At 41.9% G+C, this 6,000-nt stretch overlaps 1 pseudogene; it reads left to right on the top strand.

Moving 5' to 3' along the window:
• Positions 1-366: 366 nt before the first annotated feature.
• The window catches only part of LOC115386653 (ATP-sensitive inward rectifier potassium channel 15-like), a 76,362-nt pseudogene continuing 70,728 nt past the window's right edge, over positions 367-6,000 (top strand).

The following is a 6,000-nucleotide window of genomic DNA, read 5'->3' as shown; positions in this document are numbered from 1 at the left end:
ATTCATATTGAGAAATTTGGCAATGTTGGAAGCGGAACGCCCTCATATTTATCACTTAACATTTGCGAGGAGTTTATTGAATTGATGGGCAAAAAAGTCCTGGAAGAGATTGTTGCCCATGTCAAACTTGCAAAACACTTTTCAATCAGTGTTGGCTCGACCCCGGACATTTCTCACATTGATCAACTGACGTTTATACTCAGATACGTGTCTCCAGAGGGTTGCATTGAGGAGCGTTTCTTGAAATTTCTGCCAATAGAGAGTCACACTGGTGAAAGTCTGTTTCAGTGTGTGTCAACTGTTCTGGAAGAGTTGGGAATCGACATGAAAAACTGCAGGGGACAATGCTACGACAATGCTAGCAACATGGCTGGAACATACAAAGGGGTGCAGGCGCGTGTGAAGGAAGTCAACCCACTCGCTGAGTGGGTACCATGTGCAGCACAACACACTCAACCTTGTGGGTGTGAATACTGTCAACTGTTGTGAAGAAACTGAGCAATTTTTTAGCTTTTGCTCAAACCTTGTTTAAATTTGCTTCTAAAAGCACTTCCAGGTGGCAGACTATAAAGGCTGGGTTGCAACCCAGTGAAAGCAATCGTATAGACACTTTAAAATCACTGTCAGATACAAGATGGTCTGCACATGCAGATGCAACAAAAGCACTGTGCCAAAACTATGCTAACATTCAGGCTTCCTTGAAACAAATTGAGTACTAGAGAAGAGGCCAGGGCACTGCACAACAAAATGGACAGACTTGAAATAGCGATTATGTGCAATGTGTGGAACACCATTTTGCAGCGCTTCAACAATGTAAGCACTGCTCTTCGAGCTGTCAATCTTGACCGTATCAATGCAGTGGGCTTAGTCAAATCATTGCGGGACTATGTATCAGGGCTCAGAGACCACTTTGAAACATTTGAGACAGCTGGAAAAAACATGTCCCCCACTGTGTCCTCTGACTACAGAGCAGACACTCAGCGTCAAAGAAAAAGAAAGAGGAGATGACGAGACGCAGGAGCCTGACACACAGATTCCTGGACAACAAAGATTCCGTACATTTGTTTACTTCACCATCATTGACCGCCTTGTGGCAGAACTAGACCGCAGATATAAAGCATATGATGGCTTAAGTGAAATGTTTGGGTTCTTGTGCAACTTAGACAGCATATCTTCTGCAAACCTTCATTCTGCCGCAACACATCTCTATAAGAAATACAAAACTGATCTGTCTGAAGATTCTATTGATGAGGTGGTCCATTTTAAACACTTCATTACAACACTGTCAACCAGCAGCAGCACCTCTGTGTCAGATCTACTAAAAACCATTAGAAAGCGACAACTTCAGTCAGTCTTTCCCAATGTTGACATTGCTCTACGGATATACCTAACTTTGCCTGTGACCAATGCTGCTGGGGAGCGCTCCTTCTCAAAACTTTCTTTAGTAAACTCCCGCTTAAGATCAGGCATGCACCAAGAGAGACTTACCTGTCTCTCACTCATGTCCCTTGAAAGTGACATCCGTTGTGGCTTAGACTTTACTGACATAATCAAAGATTTCTCAACCAGAAAGTCCAGAAGAAAGCACTTTTAACAATTTGTGATGGTGACCTGTGTATTATTTCACCACTATTACAGTCAATATTTGCCGTTATTGAATGTTTGAAGTATTTCAGTGCATTATATTTCTACAGTAAGTGATTGTTTGTGAATTCTATGCTAATAATGCAAGGCACCTTTAAGTTTTGTGCTGCTAATCTGTATTATTTTACTATCATTGTTATAAATACTGGCAAACTGTTTTTGAATGTTTAAAGAATTTCAGTGCACTTTTTTGACTAGCTTTTAAGTTCTATTCTAATTTTATTATTTATGCAGTAGTCGTTATAGACAGTTCCGTTTTATTAAAATTGTGTGCATTAAAGAATCATAAGAGTTTGGAAAACAATGTACTGAGAGATGTTCTTTAAAATATATTTGCTTTGGGTGTTTTGCATGGGTCAGGGTTAGGGTTAGGGCTAGGCCTGGTGGTGCCGGCACTGCTAAGGGGGGCCTATAATTCTGGGTTAGCCCGGGGCCTATGGATAGGTTAAGGCGGCACTGCTGTTGTCAGCCGTCCGTCGGGGCCCCCTTCAGCTCGCGGCCCCCTTCAGCTCGGGGCCCTGGGCAGCGCCTTTTCTGCTGCTCTTCAACACAGAGCAGCTGCCAGGTTCAGGTATCTTCTCTTCTCTGCAGTGATGGTGTCTCTGGCATTCAGCATGTTGTCTGTTCCACAGCAAATCCAAAAATGACCCGGGGTTGGGGAAGCCCCCTTTCTGTCCGTGAACTAGTCGTGAACAGTGTGGAAGCCTGCCGGTTCGTGACTCGAACTTGCAACGCCTTGCCACGACAACATCGTGGCAAAAAGTTGTGCAAGTGTAAACCTGGCTTAAGATTAATCCTGCGCTGGCTCTGCTGTCTGTAATGTGAGAAATGAGCATGGTTTACAGCATGTCCATGCTTTTTCTATACATTACATTATTTAATCATCCTGCACCCAAATCTTACAACTGTAGTCATTTTATTTGCTGGTTGACTTTAGTGTTATTTATTTGCACAGATTATATGAAGACAAACATAACTTTTAACACAGACATTTAAGAATCCTCTTTATTAATACAAGTCCTACAATGAAAGGTTTAAAATTATTATAAAGAAAATGGGAAAAAAACAGACCTTACTGAAATTGGTACTAAACCAAACTGACGTGAAAAAAACCCCCTAAAGCTACAGAACGAGAAAAGAGGAGAAACAAAGGAAAAATAAATATATCACACCACTGCAATGGACTACAGTATAACAGATATATCATTTTGTCTTAACTGTCTCCTGAAAATAGGAAAATCATCCTATTTTAGGACTCCACCTTTAGGAGTGAAAGGATCCCACATCATTCTGACGCCACTTTTTTACTCAGACAATCTTTCTATCTATTCATTTGGTCTCATTATTGTCAGTCCTAGGGTTATATTGCAATACTAATCACGCGATGGACTGAAGTACCTATGTAGGCTCCTCGGTCCTAAAACACAGCACCAGACCACTCGAAGCCACGCCCTAACTGTACCGCAGATGGTCTGTGTAACATTGAGCTTCCTGGCAAGTGGGAATTTCCTGTATTCTGCTGGGAATGCAGAGAACCTCAATAAAGGAACCATTTGCCACGCAGTTAGATGCGTTTGCCTGGTCCTGCAGTCACTAATCCACATCTTCGTCACCTTTCCTGGCCGCAGAAGACTGCTCTACATCAAGGAGGACTTCCACAAGATTGCAGGTAACATCAGTTTCAGCTTGCAAATATGGATTCCAATTCAGTCAGTTCCAGCTGGATACTTTTTTGTGTTACAGCTTTTCCAAACGTTGATTGGTGCAGTGGACTGCTCCCACATTAGAATTCAACATGAGGGAGATTATATCAACAGGAAATCTATCCACAGCATCAATGTTCAGGTAAGATTAATTTGTAGGGAGTCAGACCTATATAGATTCTTCAATTTTGTACCTATAGGATCTGGAAAAGGTTACATTTCACCTTTTCAGCTCATCTGTGATGCTAACTGCCTTGTTAGCAATCTGGAGGCGAAGTGGCCTGATTCAGTCCACGACTCCACGCATTACATTTGTAAGCACCTTGGATATTATGAGTGTGTAACTATATAGATTAAGAAGTTATGCATTTTATTATTAGGTGAATTCTCTGGAGTGCTGCTGGGTGACAAAGGCTGTTCCTGCGAGTCATTTCTCCTGACTCCTCTTGCTGACCCCCAAAGCCCACAGCAGCAGGCCTACAACCACTCACACAGCAGGACAAGGGCTCACATTGAGATGACCTTTGGCCTTCTGAAATCACGATTTCAGTGCCTGCACCACCAGAGGGTTTCCCCACCCAGAGCATCGTTGCAGCATGCACAGTGCTGCACAACACAGCAGGTTTACGCAAGGAGAGGCCCCGCCTCCAGTGGCTGCTGAAGTCTGGGAAAATGCTCCCGTCTACCCGGACAACATTGCTGGCCGAGTAGTCACAGAGCAGCATATTGCCAATTTTTTTTTAAATAGCCTGTGCTGAATTTTGAATAAACGACCTTGTGTGGTACTTTTTGCTGTGTATGTGCATTTTGTATAGCATTGGTAGTACGCTATGTAGTCATTAATAATGTAGTCATTAACTGTTCGATACCAAAACAACAAATAGCGCCACATTGTAGCCTGGCAGACTAACTGCATCGTTTGCAGAGTTTCTTCCTTTTCCATTTCAAAAGATGACTTTTTTTGGCATTTATAAAACATTATTGTCTATAAATGCTAAACTTTTCTGAAGCAAAAATGACAAAAAGATGCATTTTCACTTGAAAAATCATGCAAACAGAGCCTCAGTGACGATACAGGTAAAGTCGTAGCGAACAAACAGCTGCAGGCTTAGATTTCGCTTTAAATCAACATTACCAGTTACATCTCACAGAGGAATACAGCAAACTGCTTTCTCTTTATCATTTCACCCTCCACAGGTTTCTGAGTTCGGTAAAATCCAAATCTCTGTCAATATGGACAAGAGGAAAGCTCACAGAGAATTTATTTAGTTTGTTAACTGCTGCCGTGGTATCAGACAATGGAATTCTTGTTTTCCTGTCTATACTGAAGGTCGATGGGTCAAATGAACTCACCGTTCTTCAAAAATCAACCAGTTCTTTGTTCTTCGTTCTCCCTCACCTGCTGATGCTTCTTTCTATATGACTCATGTTTATTGTGGTAAATGAAGATCAATCAGGAGCTAAATGTAAAACTAGATTTCTCTGGCGGCCTTCATGGCAGGAGGAGGTTTTAATTAATTTTTGGTCATATTCATCCAGAGTCCACAGCGGCGAGTTTAAAGACGAGACACGGAGGATGGAGGCAGAGAGACGAGCTGTCCAGTAAAACAGTAAATTGGGAAGCTGCACTTGTTCGTCGGCTGCTGACTGACAGGAGGGAAACTTGGACTGCATGGTGGGAGATCCTGACGCCAGAAAACCTCCACAGATGAAAGTGATCCAGGACCCAGAGCACTGAAAAACACCGCTGACCTGCAGATGGTGTTCTACATTCTCACTCAGACCAGGCAGAAGTCGCTGTCAGTTTTTACCAGTCTTCACTAATCTAGAGCAAAACTTTTTACGTAAAGTAAAGCAGCGGCTTTGGGTTTCTGATGGGTTTTTTTTGGGGAGTATAACATTTTGTGCAACTAAAAGGAAACCAGCTGTCTTTTCTGCAACCATAATATCACAATATGTGTTTTTATATGTACACTGATGTGCAACTAAAATAAACCTAATTATCCTGACTTGGTGCTGCATATGTTCCTGTCTGCGACTCAGCAAATCATGATAATTGAGGTACAATTAGCATGAGGGATAATACAGAAAGTTTGACTACTTCAGATTTTTAATTCAATTGTGAGGCTTTGTGCCTTTAAATTAGGTGTAATTGGCACCAATGCGGAGCAGCAGAATTTTTATTTGGCAGTCATACCGGCAACCGGTGGTAATTTTCTTGATGGAAGCCGTGTTTCACTTTGATGAACAACATTTATACCGGTGGGGAAAAAAAAGAAAAAAAAATCCTCTCATCTCACAAAGTGAATCATCCTACCTTCCAACTAGACAGCTGCTGCTGAAATTTAGGAGTATGTGTTCAGCGAACAAGTTTCCAACCAAGCAAAGCGATTTGCACACCAAAAAACAGGAATCTTCCGGAGCCGTGGCGGGTCTGGCACCCGGTACTTTATTTAACTGTACTTTATTTAACCAGAGTTGAAGGTTCAGCCTGTGTTTGGATAGCATGGTGTCTGCAGAGTGAAAAAAAGAAGCAGAAGAACCAAATTACCTGAAAATTACATGAATGGTTCCATGTTATTCTTTCTGGTAGAGATTTAGGTATCGGAATACTGCATTTGTTGAATCGTGTGTTTGATTATTTTTAAGTAAT

The sequence above is a fragment of the Salarias fasciatus genome, chromosome 4 (genome assembly GCF_902148845.1).
Source record: "Salarias fasciatus chromosome 4, fSalaFa1.1, whole genome shotgun sequence".
Classification (NCBI taxonomy): domain Eukaryota; kingdom Metazoa; phylum Chordata; class Actinopteri; order Blenniiformes; family Blenniidae; genus Salarias; species Salarias fasciatus.
The sequence above is the reverse complement of the archived record's forward strand: the minus strand, read 5'-3'. Positions and strand labels throughout refer to the sequence as shown.